Consider the following 20,167-nt stretch of genomic DNA (forward strand, 5'->3'; position numbering starts at 1 on the left):
GAGATAAAGAATTCCTACAAATCAACAACAACAAAAACCAGACAATCAGGTTAAAAAATGGTCGAAAGGTTTACATAGACATCTCCAAAAACATACAAATGGCCAATACGCCCATGAAAAGATGCCCAGTGTCACAAGTTAAGGCAGTGCAAACCCAAACCGTGATGTGGGACCACGTCACACCCATTAGTATGGCCACTGTCAAAAACCCCAGAAAGTAGTAAGTGCTTGTGAGGATATGGAGTAACTGGAACCCTTGTGCATTGTTGGTAGCAATGTAAAATGGTGCAGTCGCTATGGAACATAGTATGGTAGTTTCAGAAAATTAAAACTAGAATTACTATATGATCCAGCACTTCCAATTCTGGGTATATACCTAAAAACTTGAAAGCAGGGACTTGAAGAGATATTTGTACACCCGTGTCGATAGCAGCATTATTCACAAGTAGCCAAAAGGTGGAAGAAATCCAAGTGTCGATCAATGGATCAATAGATAAACAAAATGTGGTACATACATGGGATTTTATTCAGCCTTGAAAAGGAAGGACATTCTGACACATACTACAATATGAAGGAACCTTGAGGACATTATGCTAAGTGAAATAAGCCAGTCATAAAAAGACATATTATACGAATCCAGTTACATGAAGTACGTAGAATAGTCAAATTCATAGAGACAGAAAGTAGAATGATAGTTGCCAGAAGGTAGGGGAAGAAGCGAATGGGGTGTTTTTGTTTAATTGGTATCGAGTTTCAGTTTTGCGAGACAAGCAGTTCTTGGAGATGGATAGTGGTGATGGTTGCACAACAGTGTGAATGTATTTAATGCCACTCAACGGTACTCTTAAAAATGGATAAATTGGTAAATTTTATGTTATGTGTATTTTACCACAATTAAAGAAATAACTTCACTATGTGGCCACTTGGGAGTCATTATAGGCAAGCTTCACATCAAGAACCGTAGGGGAGGTTTCTTCTGTCTGGGGAGGAGGAGTCATTCATTCATTCATTCATTCACCCAGCCAGTCAGCAAATATTGAGCACCTCCTGTGTACTAGACGCTGTGCTAGTGGCTGATGGTTCAACAGTGCATAACACAGCAGTCGCCTCTTCCTAGCACACTCCCCATTCCTGTTACCTGCTTTAGCTTTTCTTCTTGGCACTTATTATGACTTGACTTGTAATATTCTTATTTGATTAATTTTGTTATTGTCTGTCTCTTGGCTGCATGATGGCAGGGAGTTGGACTTTTTGTTAAGTGTAGTGTCCAGATGCCAGGCACATAGCAGGTGCTCAGTAAATACTTGCATGAATGAATCAAACATCTGTTGGGTGTTTTCTATGTGCCAGACCCTGGAGATGTTATTCTAGCAATGGAAGCTAGTCCCTGGCTCCAGGCTCCTGGTCCAGCCAGGAGACACAAGCAAGCATATATTTACAGCCCTGTCCCCTGAGTGCCAGGATACTGGTGAACACAGGGCGATCACCCAGCCCAGCCGCAGTGGGGCTGGGGAGTCTTCCTGGAGGAAAGTCAGCCCCCTGAACTTAGTTCTAAGGGATGTCCAGGTGAAGAAGAGGAAGGGTTTTCTAGGCAGAGGGAACAGCATGTGCAAAGGCCCAGAGGCCTTAAAGAGCATCGACCTTTAGGAGAACCCACTTAGTTAGTGCATGGGAGCAATGAGGATGTTTAGGTCCTCAGAGGAGGCCCTGGCAGATCTTGAAGGACCTTGATTGCCTGCCAGAAGATCCCTGAGGGGTCGGGAGAGCTGTTCCTCTCATTGTCTCCTTTCCTGTTTCCTCTGTTCCAGGGTGGCAGATGGGAGACAGGGACTCGATTTATATTAAACCTGATTCCAGCTTGGTTGGGCCTGGAATTCCATCAGCGATGTTTAGACTCATCATAAATACCAACCTCACCGGGAAAGGAATGGAGACTGACATTGATCGAGCAGCGCTCCTTGGTGTCTGAAACTTGGCTTGTCTTAGCAATGAAATCCATACAAGCCCCTAAACGGCGAGTAGGTGAGTGCTGGTAACATGCCGTGTTGAAGGCCAGGAAAGTGGTGCTCAGCAGGGCTAGGTCATTGCTCAAAATCACAGCTGTGGCAGAGTCAGGATTTGAACTCAAGTCCCCCATTCCAAAGCCTGGGTGTTCTTGCAGCGTGAAGGATGGGCCTCCCCGTTTTTGGTTCTTGCTCATCCTGACTCCTCTGAGCCCTCCAACAGCTTATGCCACTTGATTCTCCTCACCCTGCAGAGCAGTGACAGTGACAGCACAACCTTATCTAAGCGTGGGGTGCAGACACCCACCCAGGGGCAGTTCTTTCCAAAGCCTCTTAAAAGACTGTAAACCATGGCTAGCGCTCGTCCTGAATTTCAGCATCTGGTCAGGCAGTGAAGAGGCCACCTGGGTTTTGATGATAAAACCAGAAATCTGGCACCCAAACAGCAGCCTAGGGAAGAATTATTGTTTCTCTTGTGATGCTTGTGGGTCTTCTTCACCAGGGCTTGGCCAGGGAAAGGCAGCATCATGCACATGGCCTGCACTGAGAGCCACGAAGGCCTGGGTGGCCCCAGGGGCTCAGTGATTTGGAATAAGGGTAGTGGATGCAAATGAGCTTCAGACACTGACAATCCTGGCTATACTGAGGAGACAGAGGGCAGGGGCGGGGGTATTTAAACCCAGAAGTATATGTGAAAATAAGTCCCATCTTGACACCTGATGGAATGCTGAACCAGTCACCCTCACTGTTTGCTGCCCTCTCTTTTTGCTAATTTCTTGACCCATGTGCATTTTTGGAAACTCCCCTCCTGTACCCCAGGAAGGGAAGGAGAATTCCTGTGTCTGCATGAGTTATTTCTCTTCAGGGACTGTTGGTGTATACTCTTTATGCTTCCCATTGGGGTTTTTAGTCCCACTGGGGCTCTTCCCTTTCCCCCTTAATTTTGGACTAAATTAGAAAATACACATAAGCAAATAAATGAATACAAATAAAAAGAAAGAAGATAAAAATGATCCACAACTGCCAGGTCTGTTTCTAAGCCCATAGTTCTAAGTCTGTATCTTTCCTTCCCTCTCACTCTCTCTTTCTTTTCTTCTTATTTTTCTTAAACAAATGGGAACGATTGGGTAAGTAGGTGGAGCAAGGGGACATCCCATCTTGCTTTTCACATGGTTACCAGCTCGGGTAATAGAAGCGAGGAAAGAGTATGGAGCCAAACTGAGTCTTGCCACTCACTGTAAGAACAAGAATAGTTTTTTGAAAGGACCTTTTCCCCTCTTTTAAAAAAGAAATCCTCGGAGGAGGGGATGGATTCATCAATGAAGGATAAGCTTACCTTGCCCTGGGAAATTATGTAGTTTCCTTATGTTTAAAAAGGAGAAGCAGAACTTCTTGTCATTGTCTTAAACAAGAAAGAATACAACCACCTCAAATTCTTTTAACTACCTTCATGCATCTGTCCAGGAAGATTGGGTGGAAGGAAATGGGAAAAGGGTTCATGAGTGGGAAACACGCAGTTTATCTATGGGGGCACCGTGCCAATTGAATGGAAAGGCTCTTGGTCCCAAGAAGAGTGTGTTAGTACCGGGAAGCCACTGGTCTGTGTCGCCAGATCTTAGACCTCTGACCCACCTGCACCACCTCGTGTCACCCACTATGTGTTAATTAGAACCTGCCATGTGCTCTGTAGACATTGTGCTGGGCTCCAGGAGACCCAGTGAAGTGACACATGGTCTCTGTCCTCAGGAACTGAAAACATGGCTTATTCATTGTCTTCATTCCACTCTCCCTCCCACCCCTTTTGTTTTGGGCCACCTATTATTATTTTAATTTAAAATGTGATCCACTATTCCTTCTGGGAGTTTTAAAATGTTTTAATTAAAATTTTTTAATGTTCTTTTTTTTACAATAATATACAGAGCTTATGAAGTCAAATAGGGCTGCTTCATGTCCCTTCCATTATTAACAGAGGGAATTTAATCAAGGGAACGATTATGGAAGTGATGGAACAGCTAAGAAGCGAAGCAGGTTGGTGAGGCAACTTGGATTAGCAATAAGAGGGTGCTGCTGCCACCCCCAGTCTGAAGAGACAGACGGGAGACAGTGCAGCTGGAGCCAGGGGCTGGGTAGCTCCAGCATCAGCTAGATCCCAGGCAGAGATGTGGCCATTTCCGGGGCTGCTGCCAGGATGGAAGGGAGGAGAGGGGGAGGGAAGCAAGAGGCAGAGGGGAGAAAGGGCTTTCTTCTCCAATGGCTTCTCTCTCCAATCGCCTACCTGTGTCTTCCATTGACTAAACCAGAGTTTCATACCATGGATAATACTGCATAGCTGTTTATGTATTGATATAGCTGTGCTTTATATTAAAATTAGGATTTTTTTGACCCCCTAGAACCATTGTTTGCCTGTTTGGAGGTTAGCAGGCCCCAGTTGAGAATGGATAGAAAATAGCAAGCTGGAAGCCAAGTGCAGTGGAGACCTGGGAAATAGCCCTCAGGGCTCAGCCCAGTTGTGGGATAGAGGAAAGCACGGGAGGAATGGATGGCATCGTGCTCGTCTGAAACTATCTGTAGTCCATCCTGTCACTTTTTTGATTGTTTGACTGGATATGGGATCTGGGTTACAGGTAATTTCCCATCAGAAGTTTGAAGGCTTTGCCCGTTATCTTCTGGCTTCCGGTTCATCATTGAGAAGTCCCATGATTCAGGTCTGGCTCCAGTCGGGGTCCAGGGCAGGCCGCCCCAAGATACCCCACAGTGGTATATTGATTATTTCAAATTCCCTACAAATCAGCAGGAGCAGGAAGAGCTCTCTGACTCGCCTCTGCACCACTAAAAGCAGGAAATAATGCTCCCGAGTAGGTGCCCTCCCCACCTCTTATCACAAGAGTTGTAAACTCCAGAGCTGAAAAGCTTGTGTGCACCCCCGTTTTAATGCCTTTACTAATTTACTATCCAAGCCCAAACTTGGCTGAGATTCTTCACTAACGAACACCCAACCCTTGCTTCAATTCCTTTCTAGTGAGCACTAACTTTCTTTGTCCCGGCAGTTTCTCACAAATGTATTCTTTGTCTAAAAATATTAAAAGGTACCTGGTTCCATCATTTCTTGGAGCCTCGTTTAGTGATCTGAAGCATCACATTGTGATTCTCCATGTGCACATACGTACTTGTTTTTTTTCTCCTGTTAATCTAGTTTTGTGTCAATTGTCAATTTTATAACTAGTCCAGACATAAGAAGGGTATAGGGGTGGGGAGTTCTCCCCTGCTCCCCAACATTCCCATTTAGGGTGCTTTAAAATTTTTTTAACGCTTTTGTTCTGAAATTTCATGACAATGTTGTTTTTCACTTTGGGAACAATTTTGTCATTTCTTTCATAATTGTCTTTTCTCCAATTTTCTGTACTCTCTTCTACTAATTATTGATTTTTTTTTACTTCTGTTACTATAATTTTCACTTCCAAGGGTCTTTTTCTGTTTTCTGAGTGTCCCTTTTTCAAGCATCCTGTTCTTGATGTTTGGGTGCAGCCTGTGTTCTTTCATTTGTGAGGTTCTACTGGTGGCCTTTCCAAAGATTCCTTCTGCTTCCTGTGCTGTCTGCTTCTTTGAGTTTCTTCTTGGCATGTGTTTGTCTCCGTCTTTCTGGTGGGAGGCCTTCCTCACATGTCTCCTTGGTTGCCTACCCAGCTCTAAGAACAAGGCACTAACAAGCTGATGGTGCACCAGTGGGAGACACTCACTATAGGACAACTGCCCGGTGGCCAGGGTTTTTCGTTGTGAAAACTCCAAATGCACTATCTGTGGGTCTTTTCTCCTAGGCTCTTTTCTTAGCTCGATTCCTCCAGTAAAGTCACCCCCAGACTTTGGCCTGGGGCACATAAAGCCTGGCTGCCAGTGTTTTGGAAGCTGAGGGTATGTGGTGTCATAGGGGCATAAGAGAAGGACAGTCTCACCATTCAGTAAGTACATTTTCTCCTAGCACCTCTCATTTCCGTTGTGCATGGCTTTTCAACTCTGCCAGCTGTGCCCCAGGCCAGGCCATTTCTCTGGCTTGACTCTATTTCTTACTCTGTTTATCTTTGTTTAGATGATTAAAAGAAAGTTCTTACCTGCTAGAGCTCCCAGACTAGTGTGGGGAATGAACTCGCAAGTGGGCACTTGTGATTCTGTGACATGACTGCACAGGTGATGTGGGGAGCCGGAGGGTAGACACTGAAACCAAGGAAGCTTATGCAAGCAGGTCAGCGAGGGCTTCCTGGAAGAAGCGACATCCTGGCCCTGCAGGGAGATCTGTGGAGAGTAATGCAGATTTTCTAGAGAAGTTTAGTTCCAAGGTCAGGTGGCGAGGGCAGGTTGGCTTGGCCTCTAGGTCTACTATGGGGGCTCTGGGCCTTCAAATCCCTCCTGTTTCTTCTTCATTTTCCCTGCCTCTTCTGACATAGGACTGTTCTGGGAGCTTTAGAGCTCCTCTGAGGGGCCGGCCTGGGAGACCCAGAGGGCAACGTGGGTCAGTAGATTCCTCAATAGAACCACGATGGCTTTACTGGTTTCCACCAAAGAACTTTACCCCCAAATGTCTCAGACACTTCACCCAAGCCCCAAGTTTCCGGATGGAAGAACAGAGTGGGATGACACCAGGTCCTCGGAGCATTGTTCTGAATGCCCCCAGAAAACTTGGGCTGTAGCATGGTGGGTGTGGTATCACTACTTCCCCCAAAGTCTATAGTCCTTGCTTTTCAGCATGTAACAGCCTATATTTTGCTGCCTGCACCATGCTGGCTGGCTGGCTGGGTCACTCCATGTAGCTCCTCACTGTGACCCAGTTTAGGGCTCTTCAAAGGACACCCAACAACAATTCAAGCATCAGTGACAGCAGTGACTTTTTCTGGGTGGCTTTCAGAGCCATGGTAGGCTCGTCCCCAGCCATGTGCCTTGAGAAATGCAAGATGGGAAAACAGGTGTCTGGACAAACACACCAGAAGAGGAGCAGGATGTCGTCATGGATATAGCTTTGTAGAACCTGAGATGTAGGGTGTGCTGTTGACCTGGCTCAAAACTGAGTTAAATTGGTGCTTGGGCCTAGAAGGGAAGAATGATGAGGGCTACCGTTTTAGACGGTGTTACCTGTCACAAACTCAGAGGGACTTGGAAAGGCCTCAGACATGAACTAGAGCTCTGCTTCCTATTTACAGATGACGATACTGCAGGGGAAGGAGCTAGTATGTGAAAAACACAGTGACTCATTGCCAAGGACTTGTCCAAGGCTACAGGGCTGGTTTGAAAGTCATGGTCTCTTGGCCTTCAGTCCCTTCTGCAGCCAAATGTAGGTATCTTTTATCATGAATATCATTAACATCGTCAACGGGATAACAACAACGGTAACATAACAGCTTCTCAGTTCCTGCCACGTGCTTCGCATTGTGGGGTATTTTACATACACAGCCTTTACAAGCATTGTGGCTGAAAACTTTCAGGACAGATATCAGGGGTTCTTTTCTATACATTATGGACCAATTATTCAGATATAGCACTTTTTGAATCTGTAATGGAGAAATTGGTTCAAAAATACCCACTCAACACATACTTAGCAAGCTTCAACTACATTGCGAGGCACTAGGGTGGCATTGGGTATAGAGAGAGTAAAAGCCATTACCTGCCCTCTAGAATGTCACAGTGTAATGAAAATGGAAGACCAAGAGGCAGGTGGTTGCCACACAGCAGGCCAAGTGCAGGACAGAGCTAATCACAGGGTGGGGTCATGTGGGAACATCGCAGAGGGGCATCTGGCAGGGACTGGGAGAGTGGGAGAGGAGGCCAAGAGGAGATGTAGCTGAACTTAGCCTTGAGGAATGAAATTCACCAGATGACAGCAGGTAGGCAGATGGGTTGGTGGTGAGGGTGGTGGGAGCCATAGGACGTTCCAGGGGAAGGAGCTAGTATGTGAAAAACACAGTGACTCGTTGCCATTTTTGTACCTAGCCTAGCAACACCCCACACATCGAGGGTTTAGAAAAATATTTGTTGGATGGATGAATGATCAAATACAGATTTGATTTGTGTACAAGACTGATGCTCCGCCCCTCCACCACCAGGGATGGGCTTCTCTGCTCGTTGAATTGTTCTGCATTTGATGTCAGAGGGGGTGTGAGTGGGCTCGGCAGGTCCAGACACTGGGGTTGCCTAAGCCCAGCTGAATCTGGAGCAGGAAGAGTTGGCCAAATTTTTTCAGCCAAATATTAATGTTAATTGACATCTGAGTGTTGGAGGAAAAATTCTTGCAAAACCAGTTCCAGGTGTTTCATGAAGCCTGGGGTGGGGTGGGGTGGGGTGGGTGGGATATTGCAGAGCTGTTGCCTTTGGTGTCAGGTCCAGGAGGGGATGTGAGCATGGTCACAAGTACCCTCCGTCAGCTTGGCCTCCACCTTGACTTAGGACTGGCTTGTCTGTTTCCTTAGGGCTCCCCCTCTCTCTCTACCCCATGCTCATCTCATGTAATTGTCACAGCCACGCCTGCAATAAGTACAATAGACAAGGAAACTTGCTCGTGGAGAAATGATGAGATCATAGCAGGCCCCTCAGCTGCTGAATGCACAGCTGGGTTTCTAATGTTAGCCTTTTCATTTCCAAAGTACTTCGAAGGCGACTATAGTGATATTCAGCCATGAGATATGTAGCACTTGTTCTAGGATGAGTTCATGAACTTAAATGTCAGACCACGTGTGTGTGTGTGTGTGTGTGTGTGTGTGTGTAGAGAGAGAGAGAGAGAGAGAAGGAAGTTGGGTATCAGGTACCTGGAGCTAGGCATGAGAGGGAGCCTTTTCACCTGCCATCATTTAACCATGTGCATGTATTAACTATTTGTCTTAGTTTCCTAGGGCTGCTCTGACAAATGACCACAAACGTGGTGCTTTGAAACAACTGGCATTTATTCTCTCTCAGTTCTGGAGGCCAGGCGCTGGCAGGGCCGGGCTCCTTCTGAAGCTCGAGGGGAGAAGTTTTCCTCTCCGCTTCCCACTTGTGGTGGCTCCTGGTGCTCACTGGTTTACAGATGACATCATTCCAACCTCTAACTCTTCTTCACATTGTTTTCTCCTCTGGGGTTCTTTGTCTTCACGTCTTACAAGGACACCAGTCATTGGATTTAGGGCTCATCCTAAATCAAGGATGGTTCCATCTCAAGATCCTTAACTAAATTACGGTTTCAAAGACTGTATTTCCAAGTAATGTCATATTGTAAGGTTCTGGGTGGACATGATGTTTTTAAAAAAAGAAAAATATAGCCTTTGTGAAATAAAGCAAAGTTCATGTTTGCAAAGAAAAAAAATAATAATTCTTTTAAAAACTTCTAGGTTAAGCAAGCATTAAAGCTGGAATACATTGGAAATCCATTTGCTAAGTATATAGGACGTTTAACTGAAGTCATTGTGGCTCTCAGCACCATGTATCCATCTCAGAGGAAGAGGAAAGCAGGAGTGAGTAAAAATGTATTGACCACCCATTGAGCATAAAGAGACAGTTGGATGGGCTCAAATTCTGTTAACGGGACTCATTAATTAGATTTATGCTGAGTTGGTGTTTGTAAAATGGTGGTTTCTGTGAACCATTTCTAAGAGCATCCCTGAAGGTCTTTGCTGTAAAAGTGATGATCTCACATCTCAGGATTGGAGACATGACATTTTAAGAAGAATAGCTGAGAAAAAGTGTTTGAGTATTGTCTCAGTCTGCTTGGGCTGCCGTAAAATACCACAGATTGGGTGACTACACAATAGAAGTTTATTTCTCACAGTTCTGGAGGCTGGAAGTCCAAGGTCAAGGTACCTGCTGATTCAGTTCCTGGTGAGGGCTCTCTCCCTGGCTTGCAGATGGCCGCCTTCTCACTGTGTCCTCACATGGCAGAGGGAGAGAGAGGAGGGATGACCTCTCTGGGGTCTCTTCTTGTAGGGACACTAATCCTATTGGATCACTGCTCCACCCTTATGGCCCCATTTAACCTTAATGACTTCTTTACTACAAATAGAGACACAGTGGGGTTAGAGCTTTAACACATGAATTTTAGAGGAACACATTTCGGTCCATAGCAGGTATTTTGAATCAACATGAGCATTTTCAACATTTATAAGAGACATGATATAAGATTCCAGTATGGATTCTGAATCAAGCAGAATTTAAGATATTTTGGACACCATCGTGGGGAACGCTAATTTATCATTTAACAAGCTATGTCCTGGCTTGGGTGCTGGCAATGAACAACAAGATACCTATTCATGTGACCAGGAGGCACTTAACATCTTTGGGGTTAAAAAAACATGCGCACACACAAAAAACATCTCTTGCATAATGGAACTTCAAACGTAAGACCTCGGAGTCAGACTACCCCAGCTCCAGCATTTGGCAGCTGTGGAATTTTGGGCAAGCTGCCTCCCACCTTTGACTCAGTTTTCTCAACTGTAAAATGGGATTAAAACAGCCTTCCTTGTGTTGTTATGGAATTAAATGGATGAGGTCTGTGGCTATTATTCTTATCAACAACAACACCAAAAATGCATGGAAAAAATTTTGCCATGTGCTCAGCAAAACTCTAGAAAGGATTATTAAGCAGGTGATTTGTGGCACTGAGAAAGGGAAGTGACCATTACCTGAAGGCGGAATTGCTCAATTAGGAACAAGAGCTGGCTTGCTTCAGCTGAGCATGGAATGCAATTATTCCCTCACTGAACAAACATTTGAAATTTATATTCTAGGGATAGCAGAATTTAGAGGAATCTATATCCATTTAAAAAAACTTAATGAATACTTTTTCACTATAATAAAGAAGAAACACAACCTTGACTGGGAATCAACGCCCTGGAGTGTACAGTTTTGTTCACCTAACACTTGCCGGAACCTCACCCCTGACCTTGGAGAAGGAAATGTCCAGTAGCCCTGGGTAACTTCATACACATGCAGGAAGTCTCTCATTGGGGGGCTCCTTGAGGAGAGATTTTGTACATTTTTTTCATAAAAAGGATGTGGCGGACGTCTCATTTAATGGACTGATTAAGGAATCATTCTAGAAAAAACAAGGGGAACAGGAAATACAGCTGAAGCATCCATTTTCTTAGCCTGTTTATAGAGCCAGAGAGAATAGCCTTTAAGATATATTTCTTCACTAGGAGGAAAAATAATATTGAATTTTGGCTTAAAATGTCCTTGTATTAGGGTAAAATACTAGCCTTTCAACTTAATGTCTCTTTAACTTCCCTCCTCTCTCTCCACTCTTTTTTTTTTTTTAGCTCAGAACATGTTAAGGGCATTGAGCAGAGACTAGGTGGGAGATGACATCGGAAAGGCCCGTTGGGACCAAGCTGTGGAAGGACCTCGGATGCCAGCGTGAGTTTCTCCTTAATTCCGTACACGTTGGAAAATGCGTACACATGCATTTTTGCTGAGTGGGAGGCAGCATATATTGCAGTGGAAGGAGTCTGGGGTCTCCTTAGCAGTGTGGCCTTCAGTCTGACACCAGACTTCTTTGTAGAACGAGCATAGTACATCTTACACAAGCTGTATTTGGGAAGGTTGGGAAGTCCTGTGTTCTGGACTAGTTCATAAATGGTAAGACTGTTTTTGGCGCTCTCACCCATCAGAGTTCCCTTTTGGAAAGATTAACCAGGCAAAGGGGTGTAAGCTGGGTTGGAGCGGGGAGCCAGGGGGACTGGGGTGACCTGCTGGCAGGCGGTTGCCATGATCATAGACGAGGACTGCTGAGGAGGACAGGAAGGGTGGATAGGAATAATTTCGTAGTAGAGGGAGAGTCCACGTGACATAACGTCACTTGGAATGGAGAGGTGGGTGATGGGAAATTGTAAACCACAATGCCAGATGCATGGGACAAAGAGGAGCTGCACATCTGGGGGCAAAGGGGATGTGTTCATTTTGGGCCATGTTGAGTTGAATGAAGATGCCTTGAGATGCCGGTCAAGATGGACAAAGGGAAAGCTTTGGGAGTAATTTGTGTGGGGGAAGAGGTAGGTGGTGGTAATGGCTCGGGTTGACGGAGGGACTCAAATCCCTGAAAAAGAGAAGGGCAGACCCCAGCCTTGAGAGCCAGAGTACAGCATTTGACTGCCTGCCCTCAAATTCATTGACGTTGGCCGTGTTGCTTGATCTCTGTGCCTCCGTGTTCCCCTGTGTAAAATCAGGGATAAAAACCAGAATCTACTTCATTGGGTTGTTAGGGAAAGTAAATGAAGTCATAAGCATGGAACGCTTAGAATCCTGCCTGGCACACAGTAAGCACTCAATAAATAGCTGTTCTTAAAATTAGAAGGTGAATCATAAGGGTTTGTGTCTTTGGAGGCTCATCATAGCAGCTTTCCTCCATTTATTTATTTGGCTTGCTATTGCGCCACATAAAGTTTACAATCAAACACCAAACATGGGCTTATGTAGCATCCTGGAAGGTAAATTAGCATTTGAATGCACAAGGTTCCTATATGAAGAATAGTTATTCATTGACTGAAGATCTCTGCCATTAAAAACAAGTTTCAGCACATGAAAGTGTTGCCCACATCCAAGGGTCTCTTCTTTGAAATGTAAGATCTGTGAAAATGAAGCATGCCAATGGAAATGCAAATGCCTCAAACATTTTTATTTACCTGTGACTCAAGATCGATTACTTTACATGTAAAAACACACAAAATATTGGTTTTGCTTGTGGTCAGATAAATCAGTCATGATAAACGAATTTGGCCACAGCTCTTCCTTTCTAAGGATGCCTCGGACAGGATCTCTCGTGTGCATATTAAAATATTGGTATTCATAGGACACCAGCAATGTGACTGAGCCTCTGGCGGCCTGCCATCTTTGCTTATTGCTTTTTTAGTATATGTGCCACCGAAGCGAGCCTGCTTATTGCTTTAATAATTGAATGTAACTCGAAGGTCTTTTCATATCTACTGAATATTTGCAAAGGGTGGCTATAAGATAATGAAGCGGATCTTTTTTTATTTTAATAAATAAATATTCCAGAGACAAGCATTCGAATGAGGGAGCCCTTCAGAAAAGCCACTCTGGCATCCTTGGGGAGTCCCCAAACACTTTGGGACATGTTTTGGGGACTTGCCTTCCTAGTTCTTGGCACATTCTTTCAGATATCCTTATTGGTGAAAAATCTTTTTTAAAGGGGATACACTTTTTTTATTTTTAAAGACATGAAAGTCATTCAGATTTCATTGAGATAATGTCATTGTTGTTCAAAAGCAAAGTGTCACTCAAATAACAAGGCTATTTTTCTTGCTTGGGCCATAAACTGGCTTGGATGGCAAACTTTAGAGAGGAATTCTAAAGCGCATTTCCCAAGGTGAACATTATTTTTTCCTAGAAACAGGGAGTCTTCTTTGCAGGTGACCAACCTGTCCTGGTTTGCTAGAATGTTTTCTGTTTTAGCACTGAAAGTCTCCAGGCCCAGGGGGCGTCCAGTTACCTCAGTTGGTTAGAACACAGTGCTCTTAACAACAAGGTTGCTGGTTGGATCCCCACATGGGCCACTGTGAGCTGTGCCCTCCACAACTAGATTAAAACAACTACTTGACTTAGAGCTGATGGGTCCTGGAAAAACACACTTAAAATAAATAAAAGTTAAAAAAAACCCACAAAGACTTAAAAAAAAAAGAAAGTCTCCAGTCCTGGGCAAACCAGGATGATTGGTCATCCTCTTATGAGGCAGGCATATTCCTCCAGCTGACAAGACTTTGATCCTGTCCCTGTGACAATAATCCGAGGGTTTCTCCTTCCAGCTTACGTCCCATTGGTACAGGCTCCTAACATTACTACTGAAAGACAACATTGGTTTTATTGCACATGTTGCAGTAGGCTTCTTCATTGGTTGGTTGGTTGGTTGGTTGGTTGGTTGGTTGGTTGGTTGGTTGGTTCATTTTTAAGACCATTTTCTTTTAACCGTTCTAGTACCTCTGCACTTCTTGCTATTATGTGGGCAATGTTTGGAATTCTTTTGTGGTTTGCCCTTCCTGCTTCTTGGCAATGTTGTGCTTAAGCTGAGCCAGCCTGTGTGGTCCAGGAAGTAGATTCAGATTCTTAGACTGAGCTCTGCAGTTATTAGCCACAAATTCCATAGCCTATCTGACCCTCAGTTTCCTTATCCGGCAAATAGAAAAATAGACACCTTTACTATTTCAGAGGGTTAATGTGAGAATGTAAAGAGATATCTGTGAACTGTGAAGTTACTAACTTTTGAAGTTGAATATTCTTAAATAATGCAACAAACGTGCCTTTCAGGAGTTATGTAAAATGAAGCCTCTGATATGCTATTATAATTATTAACTGAGTCATATCAGCAGTGACTAATAAATTTAAGCATTTTAGATAATAAACCAAAAAAGGTAGAATTGTAGGATCCAAAAATATGCTTTTAACAAAATTTAAAAGTTATTTGCTTCTATGTATTTTCTCTTACCTAAAGTGAAAATGGCTTTGTTATTTTTTTCAATCTAGTTCTTTAATTTTGAGTGACAGTAAATACTCAAAATAACAGTGGCTTAAATAAAATAAAAGTTTATTTCCCTGTCAAGTGTGTGAAAGAAGTGTTCCAGCTAAAAGGAAAGAGAAGGGGGAATAAGAGGAGGGCAAACCCTCTTCTAGAAAGTTAAACATGAGATGTTTATTTATAAGTCATCAGTTAGAACTTAATCATATGACCATACTTAACTCAAATGATTTTTTTAATAGTTTAATGTATTTTAATAACAAACTTACAGGAGCAACACTGAAGACAGTTATTAACAACATGTACTTGCATGTAGGACAATTCAGTTAGAAAAGTTAAGCGAATGGATGGAATCTACTGGACGATAAAAATGCTACAAACACCATTTAGTTGCCATCAATAAGAGATTTACTTGTTTTAAAAAATTCCCAATGCTGGCATTGTGGAGAAAAATGTAGCAGGTTTATTTATAATTGTTGTAAAGTTGAACGGCTGAAACTTGTTCACTGAAACATTTTGACTTGCATTAATGCTTTATGTCCCTGAATTTATATTAAAAATTCACACACAAATGAAAATGAAAAAAAACTGCCAATACCTGATTTCTGTCCCCTATTTTTCTACTTGCAATTATATACGTAGGTACCTTTTGATCCCATGGCGGGATAAATCTAACGTTTAGCACGCGCAACAACAGGAAGAAAAGAAAATTATTTTAAAACAATGAAATGTTTCCCATCATAGATTCTTGAGCATATTCTCCATGTATGCGGCGTGCTAGCTGGATGTCCTTTGGCATAATTGTTACACATTTGGCATGGATAGCACACAGGTTGGTGTCTTCAAAAAGGTCAGCCAGATAGGACTCACTTGCCTCCTGTAAAGCATCGATAGCTGCACTCTGGACGTGCAGACGTATTTTGAAGTCCTGAGCAATTTCTCCCTCACACCAGGCGCTGAAGGGAGGTTTGTGAATCAGTTCAGTGGACTTCTGATACCATGCGGTCTCTTCACCTCTCCAGTAGAGGGCGCACTCTTGCGAGTGGCTTTGGTAGTTGCTTCCTCCGTGCTTTACCCAGGTTGATTTGTGCGCAGTCGGCTTTGTATCAGCCATGGGAGAAAGATTTTCCTACTTACCCTCCTTCTCCTTCAGCTGGAGCTCTGTGAGCTAGAGGTGGTGTTAGGGAACGACACAATTTCAAATGATTTTTAATTATGAATTCAGTCACAACTTATTCAATGCCCGCTATGTGCAAGACCTTCCAGAAACTCATAATCCTGAAGGAAAACAGACACACATACGTGTTACGTATCTACATAACTGACCACTAGATGATGTCTATAGAGCTGTTAATACGTAGTTATCTGAACAAGGTTCTAGGAAAGCAAAGGCAAGGCAGATTCATTCTGCTTGGGGCACTGCGGAAGGCTGCCCAGAGGTGGTGATGTTTGAGCTGGATCCTGAAGGATGCAGAGGAAATGGCATGAGCAGGACCACGGAAGTGGAAGGCTAGGGCATGTGTGGCGAACTGTGCGTTCAGAGTAAGGCACGTTGGAGCCAGACCTTGAAGGATCTTAAGTGCAGATGAAAAATAGGAAGTTTATCAGGGATTTGACGTAAGCAGATCCTTCTGGCTTCAGTATGGACAATGGAATAGACTTTAAGAAGAAGTAGGACATGGGGAGATCAGTTATTGATGTTTATTGTATTCACCCAGGGAAGACTAGGGCAGACTAAGTGAGGACGATGGCACGTGGAACGGAGAGAAGAAGAGAGATTAAAACGTCCTCCTCATCAGTAATGTCACCTTATTGAAGAGACCTGGCTTGACCACTCTATATAAAATATTCCCATCCCCCACCCACTCTCCTATCTTCACTTGCTATATTTTTCTCTTTAGCATTATTGCCATCTGTCATAGTATATATTTACATTTTATGTGCTTATTATCTATTTCCCCACTAGAATGGAAGTTCCATGAAGGCAGGGCTTTGTTTTTTTCTTTGTTACATCCTTGGAGCCAGAATAATATCTGGTATATAGTAGGTGCTCGATACATATTTGCTAAGCTAAAAATCAATAAATAAAATAAGTTTGAGCTCCTTCTCATGGACTATGTAAATCACCTGAGCAATATGGTCAGTCAGCTCCTGTTTGCATTTATGGATCAAATTTACTTTTTTCTAAAACAGTATTTGAGGTGGCTCCAGAAATATATACACTGCAGAATGATTTAAAAAGAACAGCAATAAATCAGATTGAAAGGAAAAGAGAATTGAATAGGATGATAAAGCACAGAGAATCAGTATGCAGATGTGGCTGGCACAAAGCCTGCATTAAAATTTTGAAGGTGGGCAGCAAATTCATGTCTGAGCTCCCTGGGAGCCAACACAAAGAGCGGAACACGGCCAGTTATGAGACCCACCCAGGTCATTAGACAAAGACATGCCAATTTCTCAGAAGAACCCCTGGTTCTTTTTCAAGGACAAAGATGACACTGAAGCCACCTGCTTTGTCTTCATGCTGCTTGGTAGGGGGACTACTTGGTAACCCCTTAGTTATTTTTGAGGGAACTTGATTTTGTGCGAAGCTTCACTCATCTACTACCAGAGGTGACCAGAAATTTATCCAAACCAGAAGCCACTAGTTACAGGTTACGGGACACTCAACTCAAGGGCAGAATTAGGTGGGAGAGGAATGTAACATAGTCAGTTCCTGTCCTTCTGCCCTCTCCAGAACCTTTATCAATCTTTAAGTCTTATCTCCACTGCTAAAGAGGAAAGTTACAAAGAAATCTGGCAAAGGTCATTGAAATCTGCATCCTCTGTTTGTCTCTCTTTCTTTGACTTATTCAAGTTTCTTTGAGGTACCACTTAAGTGAGAAGTTTAGTTTGGCTGATGGTGTATTTTTAAGAGCATGAAATTAGGTGAGAAGTGGAGAGGAAGCTGATTTGCCAAACAATCAAGAGGTGGCTTTGACTCTAGTAAAGGATTTCCTTCTTTAAAAGATGTTTAAAAGGATTTTTGAAAAAGTAATTCTTCCACATGGTAAAACAAAATTCAAACAGGGCAAGAAGAGTCAACCAATAATGCCACATTTTTGTATATTATTGCAGAGATATTAATACTTGTATACAGACATAAATATTTTTCGTTATATAAATGAGAATTTCTGATACAAACTCTTCCCTTGCTTTTTTTCACTTAATGCATCTTGGAGAACATTCCCTCTGAGTTCCTGTTAAGCTACTTTATTCTTTGAAAATGTGGAATGGCATTCTGTTATATGAGTGCCATCATTTATGTATCCAGTTTCCCAGCTAAAAGATGTTAGGCCATCTCCAGCGTTTTGCTGTTACAAACAATGTATTGACGAAATCAATAAAATTTGAGTCTGCATCAGCTAGGGTTCTGGAAGGAAGCAGTTCTGAAACTCAGAAGGTTGAAACGATGAGACTTATGAAAGGGGCTCCTTTCCAGAGGTGTGAGCAGGGTTCAGGAGCCATCCCTGGATGTTGAGGAACTGACAACAACAAGAAGCTGTTACTACCCCCAGGACTGAAGGGGAAAATGGTGCCACTGGAGCCTCTGGAGAGCAGGTGCACAAAGGAAGGGCCACCTAGCAGGAGCTGTGTATTTCCAGAAACATCACAAAGGATAGAGGGAGCAGGAAAACAAAAATGCCTCCACCACTCTCTCTGCTTGCCCTGCAATCTCCTGCCGGTGCTTTCTATTAGCCAAACCCAACCACAGAGGCCAGATGGCAAGGGACACAGATGACCATAGTGGTCACTGTTCTGGCACAGATCTGGGCAGAGAACAACAGAAAATGGATCTGGGGTGGAGTGGAGCATATGTATAGTATATGGGAATTTCTAGAAGTGGAATTGCTGCCTGAAAGGCCTATGTATCTTTATTATTGTTTTGTAAGTCAGTATTCATTTTTATTTACTTTTTCTGTGGGTTTTTCATTCCTTTCTGCATTTCTGTATTCCTACTGGGAACAATTTTCCTTCTATCTGAATAACTCCCTTCAGTGTTTCTTTTAGTGTAGCTCTGCTGGCTGAGAATTTTCTTGGTTTTGCTTGTCTTTTGACCTTTAGTTTCAAAGGATAATTTCACTGAGTACATGATCCTAAGTGGCAGTTATTTTCTTTCAGCACCTTGTCTTCTGAGTTTTATTGTTTCTGTTGAAAATCACTTCTCAGTCTTAATATGGCTCCATTGAAGTTTCTCTCTACTTTAAAGCTTTTATCTTTGCCTGTGGGTTTTTTTCAGCAGTTTGAGAGCAGTTTTCCTACAATATGCTTCAATGTGGTTTTCTTTGTTTTCATTGTGATTGAATTTAGTGAACTTTTTGAATCAGAGTTATACCATATTTCATCAGAAAATTCTTGTCTATTACTTTTTCAAATATTGCTTCTGCCCTAATTTATCTTTCCATATCTCGAATTATACATATACCTTTTCACTGTGTTCCTTTTGTCCCTTACACTTTTTTCCTATATTTTTCATCCATTCTTCTCTTTGTCTTTAGTCTAGATATTTTCTGTTGTCTCTATTTCACTAATCCAGTTGCTAATCCAAGTTAACTAATCCAGCTCACTAATCAGTGTCTAAATGTACTCTTAAACCCATCAATTGAATTTCAAATTTTCAGTCCTAGCATTTTGATTTGATTCTGTTTATAGATTCTAAGTATCTGGTGAAACTGTCTTTCATCTATTTATCTTTTTTATTTTTTTATTTATTTTGCTATTTAAAAATAAAACATTAGCTGTTTAAAAGAACTCCAATAACTGAGTCATTTGTATGTCTTTTTCTACTCTCTTTTTTCTCCTCTTGGTTTTTGGTTATTTGGACTTGTCTCTTAATGTGTCTGGTAATTTTTAGGTGAATGATGGACATTTTGTATGAAAACAAAATGTCAAGACTGTAAATGATGTTGTCTTCCTCTAGAGGGAGTTCTATTTTCCTTAGCTGTTCAAGAAGAATGAGGACTGATTGTCTTAAGACAGTCAGAGACTAAGCCAACTTTAGGCTGGGTTGCAGTTTTGCAAAGCCTCTTATAGCCCATTCCTCCAGTTTTAGGGTAGATCTTTCCAGAAGTACCAACTGTGAGGTATTAACCAGGGAGTCTCTCTTTTGGTAGGGCATGAACTCTCATACTTGTGTCCTTGCCATTGTGAGACTGCTAAAACCCTGCTTTTAGTTTCTGGGGCTTTCTGTTCGTCTTCTTAGCTTCCTGCCCAGACAGCTTCAGAATGTAACAGATGTCTTCTGGGAAAACTGGTAGTATTGGGCTCAGTTCTCTGCTCCTTCTTTCTCACTGGGGTTCTGGTCCCTGTGCCTCTAATTTGGTCTCTCTCTCCCCACAGACTGCCAAAAGATTTGCTGCTTTCTTTGTCTCTTAACAGGAGCCCTGTGACTGGTGTGACCAGGATTTTTTTGCCTCCTGCTCTATAATTAGAATTTGTAAATACTTTGAGGGGGAAAAAAAAGACTGCAGAACGTTAACTCACCCTTCTGCAGCTCCTTTTTTCCCCAGAAGTTTTACCCATTAAGTCCTCGTCCCTCAACATCTTTCTAATGCTTCAAGTTTTTTACACTTTATTTGGCTTTTCTAGTTGTTCTTTATGGGAAGATTGGTCTGGTACAGTCTACTTCATTATATTCAGAAATGGA

General features: G+C 42.8%; 1 long non-coding RNA gene across 1 annotated transcript in view; it reads left to right on the forward strand.

The window, feature by feature from the left end:
* The window catches only part of LOC109453841 (uncharacterized), a 58,025-nt gene that overhangs the window by 8,811 nt on the left and 29,047 nt on the right, over positions 1 to 20,167 (forward strand). Inside the window, exons 4-6 of the long non-coding RNA XR_012492819.1 lie at positions 1,809 to 2,022; positions 9,350 to 9,472; positions 11,273 to 11,369. This is a non-coding gene — a long non-coding RNA (uncharacterized LOC109453841). The remainder of the gene's footprint in view (positions 1 to 1,808; positions 2,023 to 9,349; positions 9,473 to 11,272; positions 11,370 to 20,167) is intronic.

Source organism: Rhinolophus sinicus, linkage group LG02 (assembly GCF_036562045.2).
Source record: "Rhinolophus sinicus isolate RSC01 linkage group LG02, ASM3656204v1, whole genome shotgun sequence".
NCBI lineage: Eukaryota > Metazoa > Chordata > Mammalia > Chiroptera > Rhinolophidae > Rhinolophus > Rhinolophus sinicus.